Below are 25917 nucleotides of genomic sequence, written 5' to 3' on the forward strand. Positions count from 1 at the left end.
AATAACTTTATTAGGAGTCATTTTGGATGAGAAACTGAAGCAAAGCCATCCAACCACTGAATTTAGGAATTAACGAAGCCTAGGTTAAAGCTGGCTTGCAATCATGCTGAAGAATCTCTATTCGGAGCAAGAAAGAAGACATGGCATTTTCTAGTTTTCCTGAAGTACAGCTGGCCTCATCGGGGGCATCAGACCTTACCAAGGGCATCTTCTACCTCACAGAAATCTCTGATGAACTCGAAGCTGGCCAGTAACAGCTTGAGTTCGTGACACTTGTCTATACCACGTTACCATGCAGAGAATTTTTTCCTCTAACTTTTTACTGAGTAACACTTAAAATAGACTAACTACATAAATCTCACTGCTTTCACTCATCCAAATAGGAAGTAAGTACACAAGAATAAGTTCTCATAGTGGTTTATGTCTACAGTCACTCATGCTAAAAGACATATACATACATATATATATATACACATACATATATATATATCCAGCTCACTCTTTTCAGTAAGTTTTTGTTATCACCAAGACTATTAAAATGAAGCTTTCCACATGAGCAGTAGCTCAGTGAAATATCACTGCCATTTCAAATGCTTTCTGTATAATATCAAATACTGCCAAGATACTTAATCAGATTGATTATCTGAGGCTGAAACAAACAACTTGCAGCACTGACAGCCAAAATCATTATGGTAGACGTGAGGAAGGACAAATGAAGGCCTGCACTGCCCCACTGCCAGAGAATACTGTATTGTGCCTCTACCTTGAAAATCAACGGAGACGTATAAAAAAAATAACTGATGTTAAGACATGGTATTATGGCTAGCCCATAGAGGAAAAAATAAGACTACAACTATCAGCAATAACTTTACTTTAGTACAATGAAAGGATCTGTAATCTGCATATTCAACCTGAATATAAAGCTTTTCATGCTTTTTTTTTTAAGAAAGAGAGTTCTAAATTTTAATTATCCATATATATCTCAGAAGATTATATTAATCTTGTACATGACCTCTATCAATAGATTTTGAAGTACATAAGACAATTTCTTGATATAACACATCTTCTGATTTTTAGTATAAGTCTTAAGCCTCACAATTCCTCTGCATCAAAAGCTGTTTCAATCTCCAGCTGACAAGCAGAAAGAGACAGGCGCATGGAAATGTAGTTTGACAAACACGCCAACACCTCTGCACTTGACCGACTTTGTGACCTCAGCCATCCATAATTTTGCTCTCCCATAATGATTTTGTGATGTCAAATCAGGGCTGTCAACAGGTAAGGTCCTTCTTTCACTAAGAGGATGGCAGTCAGCTACCTGACCACGTATTTTCTCGCAACCTGTAGGAGTGAAGTATCTTTGGGGAAGAGGAAGGAAACGGCAAACACGCTACCCCACAAACGCACATAAACATGTTTTGTCTCAGTCATAATCACATGAGTTTCATTTCCTTTAGAAACTAGACTTAAAATGAGGAGGGTAGAGAAGATGAATAAAACGCGTAGTTATCGTATTCATTTATTCTCACACCTTTTTCTCTCTCTCCTACTCACTTCCTCAGTAATTTTTGGTCAGCCTTCCCTGTTACATCGTACCAATCATCAAAGAGCAGCTTGGGAAACATTCTGGCATCCATGTAATTCTTGTAAAAACAGGGGGACGAATAATCCTCTCAAAACAAGGATCCTAGGGAACTAAGGAAGCAGTATTTTGGCTTTTCACCAACCATTTTACAGCAAAAGTAATTAGTAAGTTACATACCATTGTAAGCAATACCAGCACAAATCCAGCTTCCCTCACCGCTTGCTCTCTCTTCTAATGATGCCAAGATCGTGACAGGCTTACTTAGCATGGTTATTGTTTCCAATTTCAAACCCTTATACTTAATTAAGTTTCAGCTCTACATGATCTATCTTAAACAGCCAAACAAACCAAAAATACTCCAACCCCATTACTTCACCTTTTTTTCCCCTCACTATAGCAACAATGCATCGGAAGCACTTCAGGAGGATTTTGTTTGTGTTGAATGGCTAAGATTTGGTAAGTGCATGTGACAAGCTACTTTTGAAATAAATTACACAGAATAACATAAGTTTCAGTAAGTATCCAGATCCTGGCCAGTCTTGTCATATCAAGAGAGAATTCGTGACAGAAGTCATAAGAAAAAAACAAAAAGATGACTAATCAGTTGAGTTTCATGCATATTAGGTACCGTCTTCCATCACCTGACAAACTGGAAGAGCTGCCTCTCTGTCTCTTGTACAGAAACCTATTGCCTTGTTGGATCAAAAAAGTATCAGACATTTGCGACTGCTTTTAAAGTTTTATATAATACATAATTACACATCCATGCATACACATACACCCTCCCCCCCCCCCACCACCCCCCCCACCCAATGGAATTCCAAGATTTCCATTCAAATGCAGAAAGAACAGCTGAAAAGATTGGGACAGTGATCAGCATCTCAATACTCCTTTCAAGAACCAACAGGAAATGATAACTAATGAAAAATTCCAAATATTATTAATACAGGAAAATATGTCCAGCTTTGACAACCAACGCAGTCATGGAATAAACACTTCCATCTTCAGTAGCTGCTAAAACAAACACTCTTTTACAGGCTTTGACAGAGAACAGAATTCATTTCCCCTTTACAGCTGCACTGCTTCAAAGTCAGTTAAACATCAATGTGACAGCCTTACTTGTGAGAGCTCAGACATTTACTATATTATCTTAGCCGGACATGGGCAGAAAGCAGAGACTGTGAAGGCTGAGAAGGAGGGGGAGGAGAGAAGGAAATCAAGATTGTTTTTCTTAAACACCTTATGAAGTGTCTGCCTTAGTTGTTGCCAGAGAGTTATTTTTCTTGTTCATTTATTCTGTATTTAAAGACCCGGCCTAACACAAACATAGCACAGGTCTGAAGGCAAAAAGTTCACTAGGATAGAGCTTGTTTACACAGATACTACTCGGTCACCAACTTCTCACTCTGCGATTACAGTGTGCTTCTGCAAATGAAACTCAGTTGACTGAACTATTAACAGTGCTTACAAACTAGACTATCTTATTTGCAACTAGTCATCGCCCTGTTGATTTTCTCATTAATATCTAGAAGACACACAGTTTAGGTTCTTATCCTAATTTCTGCCACCAACTTTCCTGTGCGACCCCTCCCTCACAAGACCATCGTGAAGCTTAGTATATATTAATTTCACACAGAGGAGCAAGCACAATAAGTACTTAATAGTAAGTAGGAAGGAATATTACCCAGATATCAAGCCGTCCCTAACAATGTATACAGGCCACTAAATTGAGTACCTTGAACAAAAAAATAGACACCAGAGTAACTTTAGCAGCCATTTGCAAAAAGCAGTCAAGAGTATTTCCTGAGACTCTGTAGAAAGCTGGCTGCTCACATGACAATGGCTCTACTTACTTCCAGATGTTTAATTGCATTAAAGGAAACTAAGGGTACATGAATCCATGTTCTGCTACTGGTTTCCCATGAAGGCAGTTGATGCCATGGGGGAAGTGACGTGATCACAAAAAGAAGATGTCTTATAAATTACCTACCAAAATACAACCCAAACTACTAGCAGAAGATTTGCCAAGTCACTAGTTCTTTCATGGCAAATGATCCCTCAAAACCGCAACTCAGAAAAAATTCCTACAATACTGAAGAAGTTTTACCTTAGGACTTTGAACACATTTATCACTTCTCTATGCACGCTATAAGTGAGCTTGAAAAAAACCGTGTATCTCTTCCATTATTCTTAGTGGTATTTTGTACATAAATACAGAAGAGGAGACATATCTGAAACACAGCCTAAACCACCAAGCTACTATTTAAAAAAACATAGAAAACAGCAGCTAATAAAAACAAAATGATGTCACACGGACCAGTCCGTGTAAATTATGTTAGTAAGTGCTGTTCTTTTTTTCTTATTTCAACACCACCTTTGGGCCAAGTTGAAATTCTAGAGCAAGCCTGATGATTTGCGGTGATACAACTTGGCAACACACGTAAGTTTACGTTCAGGAAATCTCCAGATCTCAGCTAGTAGGAGCTTGAACCACCTTTCACCTTCTGAAGGGTCACCTCAGGGTTAAAGGAAAGACAAATCAAGATGTACTTCAACTACCAATAATAAAATCACTCTTCTTCACACTTGATAGCGGCACCGATCTAAAGATTTTTAATTATTTCACAACAATATTTTGCATTTGAGGTTTCTGTCTGGAAGTTGTCTGTGAACTCCCATACTCCCCTCCTACAGCTGCAATCAGAAGACACTTCAGATTATACTTCTCCTCTAGGAAAAAGAGAGGCAAATCGAGCATTCCCTACGAAAGCTTTTTTACCTCTGCATCTTGAATCCATCCTCTTTCCAAATAGCTCAACTGAATGACCTTCTGGGCACGCTGCAGAAGTTGGCCAGTCTGCCAGACTCAGGAGATGAGGTGGCCAGCAACTCTGCCTACCACGGGGAGATGATGTGTTTCGTTTAAGCATTTACTTGTGAAAGTCTTCGTGTTTGAAGAGTTAGGGTTTTCGGTGCTGTGCTGCTGGAGTCTCCTTACTCCAGTAGCACTATTTTTAGCAACCAGCAAATGGGTAGCTGTAGGACCTCTCCTATCACCAGAAAGCTATCTAGTTGAAGTGGCGAAGCAGCCCAACTCATGCATGCTAGCAATTCTTCAGATAGAAGCTTGCGAGCCTGGCCCTGCTTGCTTCTGCTGCAACTAGCCCTTTCTTATATGCACTTTAATGCAGCAGACAAAAGAAGGGCTTTTTTGCCTTTGCAAACAAAGCTTTTGACGGAAATATTGTAAAATAAATCTGCATATTTTCTATCTTCGTAATCCTTACTGTACTATGTTATTTATACCTCTGTCAGCTCCTAGAAAGCATAGAAAAATTTTCATAGCCTAAAAAATTTCCCTCCTCTACACGTGTATAAAACTGATGACTATGTTGTTTTGCCCAGTATATCCTCCCCAAACTGCAGGTCCTGAGACCTGGTCAAGACTTACATTTCCATAGCTATTATCGACTTCAAAAACATGCCACAACATGTTGATATATAAATTAAAAATTGATTACAAATTGATACACATGGAACTGTACAAGAATAAATATACTTGTGTTCTTAAAAAAAAAGGACAAAACAAAATTCTCAGAAGCAACAGTGAGTAAATTCTGTGAAATATGCAATTCAAATGATGTACAGGCACAGTTATTCAGATCAGAAACCTTAGGTGAAATACAGGCACGTGGTACGTGACAGACTGGCAATGGAAAGTTCTGCAGGACAGGCAGCGCTCAGAGCAGCGCTGGAGCTGAGCCCACGACTCATTTCAAAACGTCTCGTGAAATTTGTATATGCAATGCACACTGCGCAGCTTGTCTCCATTCAGTACTCCTGAAGAGACACTAAGTGCCGTTAAAATGATGTATTATGCTAAGCTTTTCACTGCATTAATTTATACCCTATGACATCACAAACTATAGATGTTTAAAAACTCCATTTAATTTGTAAGACAGAGGAATATGTAACCTGCTAAAATATGACTAGGTATGTTATATGGCTTTTAAAGGTGAACTACAGCTGAGAAAAAAATTATAAGAGCAACATGCACAGAATATCCAACATAAAATAGAATGAAAAGTAAAATCTTGGCATAAATTCACTATTAACTGAAATCTTGCCTTTGACCCTGCACCCCAAATTCAAGTTACTAATTAACTGCCAAATACTTCCTTTATGTATGACACAGCATAAAACATTTGAGTACATGTATTTCAATACTTTGCAAATTAATTTTAAAGGTTTTGGCAGGATAAACGTTACATGCGTAGACTTGCAAAATATTCAAGCTGTTTCTTTGTCTACTTACAAAAAGCAGAACTTCTCCCTTCAGTTCCACAGTCACATGAATGTCATTTAATAAGCAATTTTATTACGAAAAAAATATAGACTCTTCTTGTTGGGGCACAAAACATATATGCATATAAAAGAAACACAAAAGAAAAAACTTTTCCATGCATAAATAATGCTGAAGACAAAAAAAATACTAAAACCCTAACCCCATCCCCACCCCTCAGGTAAAGACAACATTTTCCCCTTATTCCTCAATTATATCAATCTCCAATTATACAGCTGATGGTAAGTAAAAGAAGGAAAAAACAGTGCAACTTTCAACCTCAAGGCAGACCTTAGAAATAAACCCCATTCATACAATTCCTTAGTCATCAGGTGACAATCATAATTTAAAACAACAAATTCTCCTGTGTGGCTCCATTATAAGGTGATAGCTAGCACCTCTAGTAATTTAAAGACATCCCATTTTCCTTGAGGTTAACCAGACAGCAAATCAAATAATCCCACAGAGGATTCCGAGCAGGCTTGACCCATTACTGAGGTGTTAAATTAGAATTTCAAAGAGTAACTCCATAGTCACCCTTCACAGAGATAATTTTTAGTTCTTCCTCTGTGAAACGTGAAGTTAAGTCAATACTCGATGTTTTATCTCATAACCTAAGCAGACAAAAATACTGCTAACTCAAAACAATCTAGAGGTTGATTCTTGTTTAATAAAACAGCAAAAGGCCATTGCTTCAACATTTTAATAGGCAAGTTCTCTCTAGAATTTTTTACTATTTTAATATTAATTCACAACACAGATAGAAGCATTTTATTTACATTTGAGGAAATCAAATACATAAATATGTTTTCATTTATTTTCCTTACACAATCCACACACAAACCAATGAATCTGAATTCTGCATATAGAGAAAATAATGAGGGTTGACCCCATTTTACAGCTAAGAAAGCGAGGGAGTTACAGCTCAAGTGACTTGTTAAGCACACCTTTGGCAAACCCAGCACTGATGTGTAAGCTCCCGGCTCTCTAGCACAAGGACTAGCTCCATCCCTGTCATTACCCATGTACCATCATTCCTGCGGGCATAATTGTAGGGAAATTTCCATCACATGCAGGGGCAAACATTCCAAGTCCCCAAACCCTACAAATGCTTCCTGCCACCATATCTAAAGTATTTGTTGATTAAAAAAAAAAGAAAAAAAAACTGTCCAAGGTAACAATATGTTCCATTTTTTGTAGCTTACCCTGAGCCAGCCTGAATAAATTGTTTTAACTGCCTGTTCAACACAAGAACAGGAGAACCTTGGCACAGTTAAGACCACAGAATCCATCCAGCATGGCATATGAGTGCCTGATATTGCTTGGTACCCTGAACAAAGCAACAGGACAGAAAAAAAAGTGGTAATACAATCAGTACAAATTACAATGTAAAAAGAAACGTACACACACAAAACTGCACAAATTTTCAATTATTAAAATATTAAATAAGAAAATGCTCATGTTGTTGCAGGCATGCACCCTCACAGAAAACCACACTGCCTTAACTTATTCTGCTCCTCAAGATACTGTCTGTGTAAGAAAATACCAGTTCCCTCTTACTGACTTCCTTCCCTGCCAGTGGTAAGCAAAATCAGTTAAAAACAGTAAAACACGTTCTACATTCAGCTAATGCAAGTGAGAAACATTTTCAATTAGCAGAAGAAGGTTTGACCCAATATTGGATTTTACGTTTCCATCTTTCCTGCACTGCTAGTTAGCTCAACCTTTCTGCAAGAAACCTTCTTATTTCCCTTCTCAGAATCTCACCTCTCTAAAAAAGTCCCTCCTCCCCCGAGGAAATTCTAAGGGCAGGCTCACCATCTTCCTTTCTCAGCTTCTGCAATACAACTTGAGCAAAAATTATTTACACAAGCGTAACAGAACAGAGTACAGCTCATTATGAAAAAGTTACCGCTATGCCTATACAACAATATTTCCACAAAATCAGAACAGTAAGAACAGTCCCCAAATCATGTCAACAGCAAGAAAAGTTATATGTCCCTTCCCACCATAACACAAAATACTCACTTATTTGTGGGTTTAAATTTTTAAGGGTTTATTTCTACCTTTGACAGACACGTTATATACTGTTCACATTTTCACTTCTCATTTGCTCCGAGAGATCTAAATATGTCTCATTTTGATCTTTTCAGGTTTTCAAGAATTCATCAGGTTTTACACGGTAAAAATACTTCACACTGACCTTATCAAAGGATTTGGAAAGAAAGATGGCATACGCAGTGGCAACTGTGTGAAAACCTAATTTGTATTATATCTTTGTAGTCAAACGTATCCATTTAATTATGGACAATTATACCTCTGACATGAGGAACAGAGCTGTGCCTATAATGGATTTTTCGTTTCAGCCACTGAACAGGGAAAAAAAGAAAAAACTAAAAACCAAACGTATTTTAGAACTGTTTCAAGTTGCGCAAATACTCAGTTCACCAGGAAAAATGCCCTTGTTTCAGATAGCTTACTTCATGTCAAAGTAGGGTAAGCTATCTCAAAGCGTTAAGAGCATCCACAAGGGGATTTAATTGCTAAATATATCTGTGAACGTATACCTTAGCTTCCTTTGCCGTACCTTGTGTGAGACGAGAACCTTATAGCAGATAAATAAATTAAATCTATAAAAGTAGGCAAGTGAAGAAACTACTGTCCTTTACCGTAGGGCACACACAACAGACAGGGCACTCACCACCAACGTAAGAAATTCGGCTCTCAGACAAAGTATTTACGCACCAATAAAAAGCAGGCCTCTTCCAGAGGCCGCAAGCTCCACTCAAAAACATTCAGCAGCAATCTTCTAAGAGGCAGGAGCCCCAAATGCAAACCTCCGCTCCGAATCAGGAGCATCGCAACTCCCTCCTCCATCTTGTTGCTCCCATGTCTGGCGTTGAGGAGCCGGTGTGCAGCTACCTGCCTTCCCACAGTTATCCCAGGGGAAGCGGGAAGGGCCGCCCTGGACCCGGCAGCAGCAGGGTAAACTGCAGCTCCCCAGGGGAGCAAAATCAGACGAGGTATGCGGCCCGTCACAAGCTGTCCCCTCTACCTGGGGCACAGGCTGCGACACTGAAACCGTGGCCTAGCGAGAGCCCTCTCCTCGCACACCCGCTCAGAACCGTACCCCGCAGAAGGGCCGTTTCCCCGTGTCTTACTCACCATTAAGTCTTCCTGAGAATCTAGCCTCAAAATTCAAAACTTTCATTAAATTTCAGAATTTCCCTAAGTGAGCCATTCCAGCATTTCTGGTTAGCAGGGAATTTCCCCCCTTCCTCAACAAAGCTACTTATGAAATCCAAGCCAACTCATTGATAGGTTCCAGCTAGCCAAAAATATATAATTCCCCCTCAAAACACACACAAAGACGTCCAACTCTAATTAGAGACTGTCATAACCACGGATCAAGCTGTCCTGACCCAAAACACTGCTCCTCCAACATTGCTGCCGGGGGGCTTTGACTGATGGCAAAGGTGGAGGAGAACGGACTATCCCAAAGCTTCATCAGATTGTATCAGAAGACCACGACACATAAAACACTTCTGGAAGCTGGGGGCGGATGGAAAATAGCTCAGAAATTGAGTGATGAAGCAAATAAGAGGAAGACTAAGTAGGAGGCAACTTTGATAACTACTGTTACTGGAATTAAGTTCAGCGGCAGCAGGCTGTTACTTTTTATTTTTTCCTTTCCTTTTAAAAGAAGTGCCCACAGTACCTAGAACAGGATCAGAGCACCACATGCATGGTTCCATGCTAATATTAAAAAATAAATACATACTATCGTGAATCAGATGTGCTATACACACACAACATACTTGACACTAACCAACAAAAGCAGAAAAAGAATATAACAAATCCATTTAACTGTTTCGGTCGTGGCACACAGCCTGTGGTATATAGTGGCAGTGTGCTCGGGGTGCAATAGCAGTAGAATAGCGTGTGGTATTTCATATAAAATGGTCTCATTTGAGGTGTTTTGTTTTGGTTTTTTTGTTTTGTATTTTTTTTTCTTCTGTGGATTTGTGGCGAGTATGTTTTAAGTATGGCAAGCATAGTGTTATATAATAGGCTCAGATGTATTGATTCCTCAAATATTTCAGTGTTGATCAAGAGCCTAGAACTTGGATAATGACAAAAGAGTGAGCTCATGAGGAAGGAAAGACTAAAACCACAGAGTCAGGGACACGGAATATTTTAAACATTGCTAGTCATGCAGCAAGTTTCATGTACCATCAGCCGCACATAAACCCTATTCCACTGCAGGACGCGTTCTGGAAGTTACATACTGTAACTCCAGACAGAAAAAAATTTTACATGAGTCTGTTCAGCAGGACTGAGCAATAAAAACACAGTTAACCAGGATTTGTGAAGAGAAGCCAAGCAAAAAACCACAACTGAAAACTGAAAGGCCATAAAAATTAACCCAAGTGAAATTTCATATGTGTTGGACACCTACTTTTAGAGAAACGTAGATGTTTTTATCCCATTTTAAAATACTACTAAACTGTGGCTGCCACACAGTAGAGCTTCAAGCTTACAACCTAAACAAAGAAATGTAGGAGACATCTCACTGTATCACAGCAGTAAAACAGGTACCTAGAGACTGAAGGAAAAAGGAATCCAACACAAAAAGGGATCTTCAATTACGTGTTACTTGTAACGATGATTCCAAAAGTTTAAGTGAGAATACCCAAACATAAGCAAAAGAAAAACACGCTAAAAACCGTGATGCTACTGCAGTTTCCCTCAAGGATGAACTGCTTTGCAATACCTACTAATTATTTTCTCAATTCTAATTTTCAAGTATTCCTAGATTGCCTATTGCTATCATTCTGAAAGATACAGAGTTCGGTGTACATAGAATGCTGTAGTTTATTGAACTGGGATTACCGAAGGAACAAAAGTACTGACAATGAAAAGAGGGAAGAATCTGGACCATAAAACCAGAGATGTCGGAACAGGAGAACAGAGCCTGTTCTTCATTTATCATGGCCACAGCTGTAAACGGAGTTTTACCAACACATTTACACACTGACAGATACTGTGTACGTAGGAGTGTCAGTACCCCTGTTTGCTTGTGGTGAGATGACTAGAGGAGGATTTCGTAAAACATTTTTAGTAGCTAAAGCCCTTCATAGTGATACTGTAAAACTCACCAATATTTCTAAATCATTTTAATAATACTTAACTTCCTAACATCTCTAATTTACCTAAGAACATTCATCTGAATTCTTCAACATCCAAAGTTTGTTTTAAAAAGAAAACCCAGAATTTCTTGCCAGTCCAGTTAATACAAAGGTAAATTAATCAGATGGAAACACAGTGCCACACTTTGTATTAACCAGATGCAAATTCGCTTACTATTCTAGTCACATAAGTCTTCTGAGCCTAACATCCCAGCATTGTGACATTATAAAAATTCACCCACTTTAATGTACAGAAATACCCATGAACCTCAAATTATTGTACTATAATGCTGTCAAATAAACAGACTACTGGAATTCAATTTCCAGAAAGCCACAGGAAAATCTACTGGCCTTAATCTGAAATACCAGTGTCATTTTCAAGCCCTGTATTTAATTAATACTATTTACTGTCAAGAGCCGAGCCGGGTAAATATTTCACTCTTCCCAATTCAGGGGCTACAGGCAGGGCCAGAGGAAAATCTGCCCAAGTAAATGCATCTCATCATCTTTGATGATGCAAGAGCCCAGCTGTCCTGTTCTTGACCCCTCTAGAATTCCCAGGCTCCAATACTGGTGGTACAATGTCATCAATCTATATTTAAAATATATATTGATTTTCCACAGATGATAATGACGGCTATTTCTTCTGCAAATGCGGATATGCTATACCTTTGCCCATATAAAAAGGTTCCTATCAAGGCAAGAAATGAAAAAATCTTAGCAAAGTCCATTACTAAGTCAAAACCAATATTTAAGAAGTGAATAAAATCAAGTTAGCGATCTCATTTCCTAAATATTTTTTTATTTATCTCACTGAAACCGAAATGTTAAAAATAATCTTCCAGAATATAGCTACATACAAAAGGCAAGCTTCAATCAATTGAATGACACTGTTTTCAACAGTCCTGGATATATATGAAGTTTGGTTCCATCAATTCAGTAAAAAGTTCACTGACAGAGCACTCCACTTAAATCCATTCACAGTAATTAATGAGTTTTACATATTTAAGTATGGTTTACTCCAGATTTATAATGAATTTGAATGTTGTGGCCTCAAAACTACTTTAAAACTGCTTTCATTGTTAACAAATCTAGTTCTGCTAGATGCAAGCATAATGAAATTTCTCTCTACAATACTCTCAATTTTCATCAATTTTAAAGGAAATGCAATATATTGCATTTATATTGTGTAAATTTCATCTTTTCCACAAAATAAAACCCAAAGATTTCCATAAGCTTCCATTTCCAATTTTGGGGGGGGGGGGGGGGGGAATCCGTGGGGTGCAATTGTATAAATCTTAATAGATGCTCATTTCTCAATACTTCTGTTCTCATTTTACCACCCACACAGAACTTAACTCTCAGATTAGGAGTATCATTTTAACACTGATTGCATTAAATTCACTATAATCAAGCATCCACTTTTACAGGCATCTTTATAGGCAATTCATGTTAACCAATGTCATTACTGAACAGGAGTGACTGAAAACAGAAAAATCTGATCATATTTCATGCAAAACACAACTCCCCAGTTTCAAGGTCTAGGAATGGGAACACATTCCCTTTATTTATCACAAACCAATTCAACGTAGATTAAATATCCCTCCCAGATCTCTCTGCAAATAAGATGACCTGATTCAGTAAACATTATCCATACCTGTGATCGACACGTGCGATTTCATTGCACGTATTTCAGAAACACAGCTCCTGTGGGAATTCTGGTGCTCTGAACTGACTCCAGTAGCTCTAGGTAGGCACCCTCCTAGCCTGTCTTTGCACGCTGATGGAAATAAGGTCTCTCTCATTCAGATTTGAGACTCGGAACGTACTGTCAGTTCCTCACTTGCATCTTTAAACTAATACTGAAGACTCTAAACTTGTTTCAATGTAAGGCACTCTTTATTTTCAGTATTGCACTTTATTTTCTGACAGCATTCCCTTTACACACACATGTGTTAGGAGGACACAGTCAAAAATGAGACATCTGTCAGAATTTTCTTTATCTACTACTGCTGTAAACAACAATAAGGAGTACTATAACTCAGAACAAACAGACATAGAAATATTTTCTATCTATCACACTTGACACTAACTACAACACAAACGCCAATGAAATCACTACAAAGTTAGATTGAAACAGGCTCTCCAGACCGACAGTGACAGAAAACTGAGATTTCTCTAATCTACGCTCTTTTTTTGCTGAGAAGCGTTCCTTACAAAGCAAACCATTTCATGTAAAAGGAAAAGGAGAAAGAGAGAGAAAGAGAAGTGTTTTCTGACTGAAAACTTTTAGACTAGGAACTGAAGTTAGTATTTTTACCTGTCTGTTTTTTTTAAAGTCTAAACTTCTCACCATCCTAATTGCACTGCTTTTTGGTAACACACAGCAGCTACTTTTCCCACCACCCCAGCTAACAATCCATTTTTTACAGCGGTTTCCTTCCTCATTGTCATCACTGTAGACTTCATATACACATATTTATCTCCTATTTGGCCTTATTAAAGGTTTTGAACTTTTCAAACACAGCAATTATGTTTTACTCAGTATCTGTAAAAGAACAGGCTTACTTTCTGGCACAGTAACAACCAAATATATAATTCTGGTGAAGAATGTAGCAACACTAAGCAAAAGGGGGAGGGGGTTTGCCCACATATATTAATTAAGGGAAAAAAAGGCAATTATATGCAAATTGATTTGCATTTGAACATTTACCTTTTCCAGTCTTTACCTAATGCATTCCTTTTTAATGGAAAAATTACAACTGAGACAACTGAAAACAAACATACTATCAACCTGACAACACAATTTCATGTTCTCTTTGGAGAATTTTGGCAGTGACATTTTTCTCTTTCTTTCTTACATATACCTAACTCATTCTCTTATGAGTCCTATTCACTAGGAGAAAAAATATTTTAGATTCTTACTGTTTCCTTTTTTTGGAACGATCTGCTTAAATGATCACAAAAGCAGCTTATTATCAAGAAGACCTGCATTATGAACATTATGCAGCATAGATAAGTAGTGTAAATAAATAATAAGTAATACAGTGTAAGTAATAAGGGTAAATAAGTAACAACATCTATGTGGCTGAGCATTTTCAAGTTAATATAATACACAAACAAACTATTAACCAGTATTATAAACTTCACTGAACGCAATGAACTACAAATTGTTTTATCAGAACAGCCAAGGGAAAAGGCAGAAAAAACAGAAGCACTGGAAAGCTTCTTCATCTGTTTTCATTCACTGATGCTAGAAAATTCAGTAAGTTTAAAGAAAAGCACTTTTAGATTGCAAAAAATTGCTCAACATAATTAACAAAAGAGGAAATGACACTTGATGTGGACATACATAATTTTACCCATAAACGGATGGCATTTTATAAACAGTTATCCCCCAAACAACTAACAACCTTTTCAGCAGGCTTATTTCTCACCTCTATATTTAGTATGCAAGCCTCAAAAATACATATTTCTGACCTTAATAAGTCACTCTACGTGTTAAAAGACAACATTTATTCATGAGTACCCTGAAAAGGTCCTCACATAAAGTCTCAAATGCATATTTGTAAAAGATTTATACCAAGCGAGTATACTGATATATTAAACATACCTAAAATAAAAACACGGCATTTATATTCTACTTACTTTCACTGCACTACCAAACTATTATTAGTCTGCATTTAAACAATCCGCAGGGGTCCCTTTTTCTAATTCTCAGCGGTATTATCCCTTCTTGTGAGCGGAGTTAAACAGGCACAGCACTGCCTGATGGAGTCATCAGACAGTAATTCTTGAGCAACAAGCAGTTTAAGTCATCAGTGTCATTATACCAATTTCAATCCTCAATTTAAGTAATTTATTAGTGCAGATAGTTGGATGGAAAAGCTTGTATTATTTCACACTCAACCTTTGCCATAAGACAGACCATAATCAGCACATTTGAAAAATGTCAATTCCTTAGTTACAGTATAAAATATAAAACAAACTTAATGTGAAAAAACATCACATGCTGATCCCTTCAGCCTTTCCCAGCAGAGAGTCCCACTCCGGCTCCTGGCACTAAAGCAAGGTCCCCACTTCCATAACCAGTCTGGGCGTTATTTTTGAAAGTCTCCAAAATGTTTATATTTCGACTCATTGTATAATATCATACATTACTTAAAACCAAGGCTCGTTCTGCTGTAGCTACACAATCCATTTAAGACATCTCACATTAAATTCCCCAGTGAAGAAGATAAAACTGTAACAGAGTTCAATTAAATGCAACAGTATACATACAACTCACCAAGACTCAGCGAGGCGGGCAACGATTTCTAGGGGCTGTGCGTGCGGGGGGCCTCACTGCTCAGATACATCTCAAGCATGCTAGGAACGCAATTGAGAGAAAAATATTAGTCTTTTTTTTGGAGACAGGCATAGAAAAATAAAAATATGATGCTTAGCACATCACAGTTTTAAGCACAACGCAAGGAGGGAAACATAAACTTTGCAGAGCACTATCTGCTTTTCCAGACATAACTACAACCCCCTTCCAGCTGCACAATCACTCCAGGCACACAGCTTCCTCTCTACCTGCTGCCTACTGCAAATTCACAGTGATAGCAACTAAGACCTTCACATTAACTTCCACGGTACACAGCCTTTATTTTCACAAAAGAATCTGTGGGAACTCTCTGTGAAAGTGGCTGGTTCCTTTTTTGGTTGACTGCTTGACTGGTTGACTTTGTAACACAGTAGTTTCAAATCTCTAAAAAGGAGAGAGTGGTGTTCTTACAAAATGTCTTTCAATCATTATTAAAAGTTGTACGTACAGAAGCCTATTTCTTCTCTGAATCTCCACTTAACAATACTCCTGACCTGAGTGATGAGTAGCAGCAGACAAATGAACAGAAAGCTCTTCATTAGTATAAAGCCTAATAGTCCAGTAGAGCAGAGGACATACACTGCACAGAAATACACATTTCTTCAGGGAAGACAAGCATGCCACTGCCCACATAAATATTATACCTGCATTGCTGTTTGTTGGTCAAACAGTAATTTATGTCAAATTTAACCAAGGAAGCTACCAAAGAAGCATCTTCTGCCTTCTTATTCTGACAAACAAAAAGGCAGAACATAAAGAAAATGCAAGATACACTAACAAGAGTCATCAATGCTGAAGAAAAAGCGCACAAATTATGCCTCAAGAGCAATGGAATTTAGAAACAACTTCATTCCTTCTGTCATTTCTGCCATCTCACAGAAACCTTCTTCAAACACACCCTGCTTAAGTTCTTTCAGTCACAGGCAGGATACCACTACAGTAACAGACTGTTCAGGGGCACCACTAATAAAGAAGTATTCTTATATAAAATATATACACAGAAGATAGGACTACGTTATTTCCTCAGGAATGTCCAAAAAGCACACAAGCTCTACAAGTCGCAGCCACGGGGCTTTGTAGTGGGTCCTCACTGACAGAAAACATCATCTTGTCTTAGAATAAAATTTTGAGTAAAACACCACTAGATCTTTTGGTGATTTAGTGAGGTTTACAGTATCTGTCAGACACCTGCAGCTCAGAGAGACACACCAAAGGGAAGCAGCTGTCTCACCTGCAGATGGGGGCTACAGCCCCAACCCATGGTGGGGAGACCTCTTCCACAGAGGAGCACTAATGAGAATGCCTGTGCAGACAGAAGCACTTCCCACTCGTCTCCTGTCTTTCAGCTGCTGCACGCCAGTGAATGAGGATGACCACTCTACTACCATTTTGTTTCTTGACAACGAATGTGGCTGCTTACTGGTATTTTCCTACTGCTGATTTTTTTTTTTTTTGGGGTCCCACCTCCTGACCGACATGGCCTCCAGTAGCACAGCTCAAAGTCTGCACACAAGTAACGCGGCTCCTGACCCTTATGCGGTGGTCCATGGGGCACCACGTGTCAACCATGGAAATGACAAATTTTGCCAATTTTCATTTGTTTTATTCTATTTAATAATAATACTGTCTGAAAACCAAGACAATATATTATAGTTTCACAGTAGAAGCACTACCTTCAAAATACTATGCACTAGATCTTTCTGTCCAAGTAAAGCTCTTGAATAATAACAGGGATGAGCTTACATACCCAAATGGATCTATCATCTGGTATATTCCAGAATTATTCCTAAAACTAAAATAAACCATCAGTGAGGGAAAGTGATGGACAATGAAATTACCTATTAGTCCTTGCCTTCCCTTCTGGAGCCCTTTCTGAAGCTTGAAATAAAGGAACACCAACACTGCAGCAAAAGTCAAGCTAGTGCCTATTCCCATGCAAATTCCCACCAGAATCAGGAGGTTCTTGTGATGCCCCTCAAAACCCAAAAGAAACCACTCTTGCATAAAGCCAGCTTTCACAGTAACACACTGCTGCTAATGGTGGTGCTCAAAGGCCTGTAGGTCGGCCCAGCGATAAAGGCCTACATTAAGAATGGTTCTCTGCCTCAAATATTACACAAATTATCAGCATTAGCTACGATATAAAAACAAAACACACCACAGCTATCACTCTCCACACTTGCCATTTTCCAACACCACCATTCAATCCTCCATCCCCTAAAGGGTAAAAGAAAACTTTGTAAAGTTCAACATCACAGCAACATCCAACTGATATGGCCCAGAACAACGTGCCGTCCTCTGACTTCAGACCGCTTTACGTCTTTATTTTCCATTCATGCACAGTCATTTATTTCTTTCTTTTCCAGTGCAAAGGGACATCTGTATTCCAGGTACCTAAGATGTGTTACCTCCTCACCCCATAAAAACTATAAATTGTGAACAAAACACACAGTATCAACTCTACAAACCACAGTTTATCTAAAAGCAAGTGAACAACTACCACTTTCAGACATACTTAGGAAGAGACCATCATCTACAGTGTACAAGCACAGTGAACATATTTTTTCATCTACTTACAGCCTTCAGGTTCCCTCAATTTTATACTAAGAAGAAAAGGTGCCACAAATGATCTCACGATTGTGCAGTTAACATTAATTTCACACCGAACTGTAGCATGAAAATAGTTTGGGGGCTCATTAAAAATTCAGTATCTTTGTATCAAAGTAAGCCATGATTCTTAAAAAGAAAAAAAAAAAAAGTAAAACAAGCAAAAGTATGCCTGCACTGCAAATGCCAGCACAAATTGGCAAGCAATTAAAAAAAAACATCTTTAAACTATGTTATTAGAGCTACATTTTATAGCCAGTAAAGTATCAACAGGCTGACTTTTTCTTTTAAGATAAAGGTAGTAAGTATTCTGGCCACACTGAAACAATACAGTATATTTTAGTTATAAATTTTTATTTTGGAAAAAAAACCCCAAAGATTTAGACTTGAAAAAGAGCTTTTCTCCCTGAGAATATAATTGTAATCTGCTAAAATAAATAATGTATTTATCTGTATACACTCATAAGTCTTCCTCCACAAAGAATCTATTTTAGGAAACCGATATAACAGGAGGACATTGCTCTTATGGCTGGAGACTAAGATACAAATTTCTGTAAGGATAGCAACTGAAATTAGCTGACAATAATCACGTTTATGTATTGGAATAACATGAGTGGTTGGTCAGCAAGTCCTGATACTAATTTTGAAATATGAAAGAATAAGGACTGAAGGGCTACCTTGTGAATGCAAAGCATGGTGGAAGAAGTAACCTCCACCGTAGACTGGATGATATCTGAACTCTCACTTGCACAAGTATTAAAACATATGACCTTGGGGTCTGGGTTGTTGTTTTTTAAAATTTTGAACTTGTAAGTTCATAAAAATACCTGTAATAAAGTGTCAGTATATACTATCAAATTTATTCATAGGCAGACTTTCCTCCATCCTCATTTATTTTTCTTTTTAAATGTGATTTAGTACCTCCTACGTAATCTGTGAGGTACAAACAGGTGACATACTGCATTGTTTTTAACTGGAATGATTTTCTTCAAAATCCATGGGCAAGGCTCATTAGAGATCAATACTGACAGCAATGAAAAACTAAATCCGCTCACACACAGATGAATTACAGCATGGGCAGAGTAAGAGTAAAATTCCATAATAATTCTGACCTAACAAGTAAAATGTTATTTCACTTTCCGTGCCCATTCTTCAATCCCAGACTTTTCCACCGAGGCAGCCAATAAAGCAGCCAATTGTGATATGCCCACTATAAATCCTACCAAAGAGCAACAATATGTCTTACGTAGCTCACTAAAAAAGCATCAAAATAGCAACTCTCAGTCATCACTACATCAGATATATGTTCTCACTGTGTCCCAGGATTCACCCCCCCCTCCCAGAAGCTCATGTGATCCATACTACCTAAGATTTATGGATCAATCAACACATTCAGTACATATTTTAATTAATTTTGTCACCTACACTCTCTGCCCTTTCACTAATACATCAATGGTTTCCACGTAACATGGACTATTTTAGCAAAATATAAGTTATACTTTCCAAACAGCAAGTAACTTCTTGAAGTTTAAAAACAAACAGAAAAATGTAATCAGGCTTTACAGAGGGCATTGCATCTTAGCTGCAAAAAGCAAATGCACATTACGAAGAGGCTTCTGAATATCTAAATACTGGGAGTGCGCTCACAGAAAGAGTGAGAGTTACTATCAGTTATAACTGCTAAAATGAGAGCAAAGCAAGAATAATATCTGCCAGTAACTGTATTAATGGGAAATTGTTATGGAAGCCATTTAAGGAAATGCAAGACTTGGAATGGTATAATGATGCAGCTGCAGAAGGAAAAAATGTGTGTGTGGTTAATATGTTGTTGTATAGCTTCAGACATTTAAATTAATGAACTAATTTCAAACTTCAAAATGCCAAGCACCCTAGTGACCGTACACTTTCCATAAGAATTGGGCCTATTCTATTTCCATAAAACTCTTAAGTAAAATTTCCATTAGTCCTTAACTTGAATAACGTGCAATTTCCATAGAACAAGATTGAAAAATCATAAACAGTAACAAAATGCAACGCGGTAAATCCACCACATTCAAGATCTATTTTTCAAACTATTCATCAACTCAAACTAATTGCATAAAATCAGCAGAAGTATTCCAAATGCTCAGGAGAGAAAATGCTGTTCTAGGTAATAGGAAAATGCAGGACTGAATAAAAGAAAATTCATTTCTTCCACTCAGTTTTTTTCATCATGTAAATACTATTTTTGAATACTCACAACACTGAAAAAATATCTTTGGTCTAAAACCCTGTTTAAAAAATTCCCTGGTATTTCTGTTGTGGCGTTGTTGTTTTTTTTTTTCTTTAATTCTGTATCCTAAATTGATTAAACTATACAAGCTGTCATTTTTCATGTCACATTTCTACTCGGTATGTTTTAAAAAGGCTAAGCTCCTGAATCATTAAAAATAGGGAGTGTTTGCATCATGTAAATACTGCTGACAAACTACTAACCGTGGAACTGGTGAGATGCCTTAGTAATATGTAACCACTGATGTAATATTACAAATTATTCTTACTACTCAAAGTTGCCATTTCACCAGTATGTATGCCTGTTCAAAATGTTATTCCAACACAGAGCAGGAGTCCTGACAACTGTATTTATTCCCTGTAATCTTACAATATTATTAAAATATTATGTATAATAAATATGTGAAATACATATTATCTAAGCTCGATCATATCCTGACGGGTAAAAGCCAATGAATACTTCTGTAAGGTTTGAATTCCCAAGAGAAAAAGAGCTCAGATCCCGTCTGCAAGCACACAATGGAATCACAGCTGACGATGCACATCTTTTTCTGGATGTCTCCATATGCTCAGGAGGGTTTTTTCCCCCCCCTCCCTCTCCCTCCCCTTTTCTCCCTCCCCGCCTCCCTTGCTCCCAGCTTTACATTGAAGGATTTGTCATCTGCCGCCAGGAGTATGAGAATGTTTTAACAACTAACAAAAATAAAGTAGTGCAGTGAACTTCATCTCATTTAAAAATAAAAAGAAGGGATCCTGCCAGAACAGCCATCTGTAACTAAATTAACTAATAGTAGAAAACGGGTGGATGAATGGATGCTGTAATATCCATTCTATGAAATAAATATCAATGTTACTCTGTCCTTAGTTTAAAACGTTGTGTCACACAGAAAAGTGTATACTGTAATGACTCATTTAACCTTTGACCTCCAAAGCCAAACACAGAAATAAATGAATACTGAGCATTTTAACGTCTATAAGAATACTGAGAAAACGTGTAGAATTTGTTAAATTCTTTATACCTACTTGCATACGAACTGCATTGTTTAGAGAGGCCAACCATAGCAATGGTACAAAAAAGGAACGCGGCAAGAACAGTTTTAGTTCAGTGTTCCCTTTTTCCAATGCACAATCTACTAGTGCTCAGCAGACAAAGAGAGTTACATTTTTGCTTCAATTTGATACCAGTCTTTAGTTCGGCTTTTTCTCTTAAACAAACTGACAGCATCCTCAATGCTTAGACCTGAAAAGCCTCTGCAATTCTGGTGTGAGGTGCTAGAGAAACTCTGGCTGAGTGCAGGAGCCCAGATTTTGCCAACGAGGCAGCGACAGCAGCAACAAAGGCAAGGAGCTGAAGACAGTGGGCATTGTAGCCGCAGCTGGCTCCCTCACAGACTTTGTTCTTCCCGCTGCAAACCCCGGGCTCCCTGCAGATGGGCTGGCTCTCACTGGGGGTTTCCGAGGACAGAGGGAAAAGTTGGGAATGTCAACAGCACGGACTGCTCACGTGCCTCTTTCGACAGAGCCTCTCGGCCTTATTGTGAGCAAGCTACATCCTAAATGGTTATAAATACATAAGCATTGATCTTAAATAATTAATTTTTACTTCAGAGCTTCAGTTTAATGCAATACACTACACTACATGTGAGTAAATCCCTAGTATTTTCTATTCTTTCCACCAGGGATAACCTTTGACTATTTCCTCTCTCAAACAAAATAGTTCCAGTTTATAAACTCAAATTGAACCGTCTTATTCCAAAAGCATCGTTCTTGATAGCAATAAAGCATTCCTTCCTCAAATGCCTCCAGTTTCAAATTTAGCACCGACACCACCAGGACACACAAGGAACACGAGGAGATGTACACATTTAGTACAGAAGTGTCTTCAAACATTGCAGAGATACTGATGAAGCATGTCATACGTGGATACTCTCTCCCTAGTAAAGACCACAAGCTTGAGAAATCTTCAGTTTTTATGTGAAATAAAAAAGTATGGCGGCTGAAAAAAGTGAGATGATTACACCCCCTTTGTCAGGCATTTATTGCATAATGCTCACCAAAACGAGACACAAATGTATTCAAAATAACATGATTCTTCTAATACTTGGATGATGCTAAAAAGATCAACCTTTCTTTTTAAAGTTGTTCTCAATATTTCTGATGGTACAAAGTATTCTGTTCAAGACTGTAGATGACCAAGACTGGCTACGAACTTCTCATAAACTTAGGGACTAACCATTCGGGGGCAATTCACATCTTTCCTTATCTCGTGTGACACCACAGAGCTGACTTCTACGTTCCAGTCCCCAAGCAGCTATATCACCAATGCCAAAATAAGGGACGCAAATGCACGAGCATCCATACGTGCCTGCATACACGTCTGTACGTGCAAATATGCACAAGCGTGGTATATCCTATTTGTGACACCACTGCTGACGTAAACAAGCAAATGTCCTGAAAACTACGTAGGAGGCGCAGTACCTGCACCAACTGTGATAAAACGGCCAGTTTCCATTCACAGTGGTCTTAAGCTGCATGTAAGCAAACAAGAGCCCTGCTTTGGGGAATAGTAGTTTCGGTATGACATTAAGGACGGTGTGCAACGCTGTCATTTCTCTGTGAGCATCCATCAGAGTGGACCAGCAGCTCCCTCCCTTGAGGCACTAGCAGAGGATTCCCCCATGAGAGGAGCCCACCAGGTGGCCCAACGCCGCTATTGGGCTGTAAAGAGCCAGGAAATTACCTGGCTAGAGTTGATTTTATAGTGCAATACAGAAAAACCCAAAGGGATAAAAAAAACAAATGACTGCCTTCAGCCACAATGGCAGCAAACTAAGAACAAAAAAAAAAATGCTTTAAGTAAAAAGACTGGCAGCCTTAAACTGCTTACTTATTTACAGCAGCAATAGAGCTCTGCTGTAACTGTCATAGCCAGACGCTATACGCCTAGCTCAAACTATACTTAAATACCATTAAAATATTATTGGTTCTGTTCTAAAGCCTATTCACCTGCTTCTGACTACTCTGAAAGAATAATAAAAAAAAAAAGATAAATACAAAACCAAACGATTATTACTGAACAAGCAGACTGTTCTCCTTTTACAAGGAGACTCTTCCTGGCTAAATCACAAGTGTATTTAGACAGTGGGCTCCCACATAGGCACACTTCAGACAGAAGTATACAAGCTAAGACAAAGTAAGCTTCAGGTATCGTTATTTCCCGGTGACTACCAGCAACCTCCTTGCCTTTTTTTTTTTTTTTTTCCTCTCCTCCTTTTTTCTCCCCCCGCCCCAACCGTTTGTTTTTTTTGTTTTTTTGTTTTTTTTTTTTGTTTTTTTTTTTTTGCCAGGCTCCCGGGCAGGTTTTCCTGCACACAAAACTCCACGGCCGGAATGCCCCGCTCTGGAAGGAGAAGCATGTGATTCCCGGGACTGGGGAGGCGGGGGGAGTGGGGCGGGGGGGTGGAAACGCTCAGGCCCCGGCGGAGGCGAAGGATCGAGGGGCGGCGAGGGACGAGGCTCCGGTTACACCTCGCCCAGGAGCTTGCGAGGAGCTCGGCGGCAGCGCGGTCCCCGCCGAGGCGGGGAGGGGCTGAGCACCACCCGCCCTCCGCGGACATCTCCCCGCCCTACCCCCGCTCCCCGCGCCTGTGGGGGGGCCCCGCTGCCGGCGGAGGCGGCCGCCCAGCTGCCCGCCTTGCGCGCAGCCCCGCGGAAGGGAAGCGGCAGCGAGCGGCGCCGCCCGCCCCGCCAGCGCCACCCGCCCAGGGACCCCGGCCCCGCCGGCTGCCATCCTCCTCCTCCTCGTCCCCTCCTTCTCCTCCTGCTCCCCGCCCCGCGCACACACACGCAGACACACGGCACTGCGGCGGCCGGGCCCCCACCCCTCCCCGGGCCGCGGGGAGGCGGCGGCCGGGCGCCCCCGGGCCGCGCTCGCCCGCAGCTCCGCCACCACGGCCTGGCTGCGGCGCTCGGCGGTACGGCTGGGCTCGGCCCGGCCCGGCCCGGCGCTGCCCTGCGCGCACACGCAGGCGCAACCCCCGCGCAAGAAAGTTAAGAGAAGTTGCCCGCTTCGCCCCTGCCTTCCCCGCGCGTCTCCGGCGGGCGCGGAGCGACGGCCCCGGCGCAGGGGGAAGGGGAGAGGGCACCGGGCGCCGCAGAGGGGAAAACGGGGCGGCCCCGCACCCTTGCGCGCCGAGAGTCGTTGTCAGCCGGGGAAAGGGAGGGGGCGAACACCGCCCTGCTCCCCAAATCACCCCTTTTGTCACCCTTCCCTCCAAGTTTCCATGTCGGTGCGTGCTTGGCGGTGGGGGGGAAGCGTCCTAAACGATCCCTTGGAAATTGCCCGCCGCAGCCCAGCTGCCCCTCATCCTCCCCCAGCGCGGTCAGGGCTGCCCCCGCCCCCCCCACCCCCCCGTATTGGCCGCAGCACCCCTCGCCTCCCCGGCTCCTCGCACTTTCTCCCCCTGCCACCCCCGGGCAGGGGCGCGGGGAGGCGGCACCGGTCTCCTCCTGCCCTGGGAGCAGGAAACCGCCCCCCCACCCCCCCGGCCCGGCAGGGTGGGGTGCCGTATCCCCCCCCACCCGCCTCCGCCGAAACGGGGGACGTCCCGGGGAAGTAAACCCGCGCCCCCCACAACCACCACCACCCCACCCCGCCGCCGGGCCCCGGGGGTGTGAGCACGATGCCCCGGCGAGGGGCGGCCCCGCGGCCGCCTGCCCCCTCGGCTCCCCTCCGGTTCCCCACGGTGGGGGCCGCGGCCCCCGCCCCGCTCCCCCCCGCTGCCGGCCCGGCCGAAGCCGCCTCGCCGCGGTGGTGCCGCCCGCCAACGCCGCCCCTCCGCGCACCGGCGCGGCCCCGGGCGTCCCCCCGGCATTACAGAAGGCGGCCGGGGAGGCGCGGGGGGCTCGGGCACACCCCCCGCCGCGGCGGGGCCAAGGGGGCGTGCGGGGGCCGTTACCGGGGTCAGTGCCGTCTCCCGCCGCTGCCGCCGCGGCTGCCGCCGGCGCTGACCTTCGCTTTGTAAGATGAAGCTGAAGCTGGGGCTGCGGCCGCCATGTTCCCGTTTTAATAACTGCCTGCTTGTTTATTTCAATGGAGACCCTCCCACCACTCGCCCTCCTCCTCCTCCTCCTCCCCTCCTTCTACCCAGAGGAGGGCTGGACGGGGAGGAGGCGGGGGGAGGCACAAGTCACTCCCTCCTGCCCCCGGGCACGGCGGCAGCGGCCGGGCCCCGCGCTGGGGGAGGCCGGGGCGGACGGACGGACGGACGGACGGACGGACGGGAGCGCGGCGCCACCGCCGCCCCTCGCCGCTGCCGCCCGGCGGAGCTGGGGGCTGCCCCGCTCCCCGCCCGCGGGGACAATGGCAGCCGCCCCCCTCGCTCGCAGCCCTGCGCAGCGCTGCCGGGAGCCTCCGCCTCGGCGCCCGAACGGGGGGGAGAAAGGAGAAGGGAGGGGAAATAAAAAAGAGGGAAGAAAAAAAAAAAAAAAAAAGTCCTTCGTCCTCGGAGGGCGAGACTTTAAATGTGGCCCTTTACGGTCCGCCCTCGGAGGAACC

General features: G+C 41.4%; 1 protein-coding gene across 6 annotated transcripts in view; it reads right to left on the reverse strand.

The window, feature by feature from the left end:
* The window catches only part of NCOA2 (nuclear receptor coactivator 2), a 195777-nt gene extending 170291 nt beyond the window's left edge, over window positions 1-25486 (reverse strand). For 2 of the 6 annotated variants that reach the window (XR_010070030.1, XM_063327035.1), the window contains exons 1-2: window positions 25319-25449; window positions 15405-15484 (exon numbers count right to left, since the gene is read on the reverse strand). The gene's annotated coding sequence lies outside the window, so the exon portion shown is untranslated. Of the gene's footprint in view, window positions 1-15404; window positions 15485-25318 lie in introns of all 6 variants that reach the window. The other 4 variants (XM_063327036.1, XM_063327034.1, XM_063327037.1 and 1 more) reach the window with 4 other exon arrangements.
* Window positions 25487-25917: the final 431 nt, after the last annotated feature.

This window comes from Chroicocephalus ridibundus, chromosome 2 (assembly GCF_963924245.1).
Source record: "Chroicocephalus ridibundus chromosome 2, bChrRid1.1, whole genome shotgun sequence".
Taxonomy (NCBI): domain Eukaryota; kingdom Metazoa; phylum Chordata; class Aves; order Charadriiformes; family Laridae; genus Chroicocephalus; species Chroicocephalus ridibundus.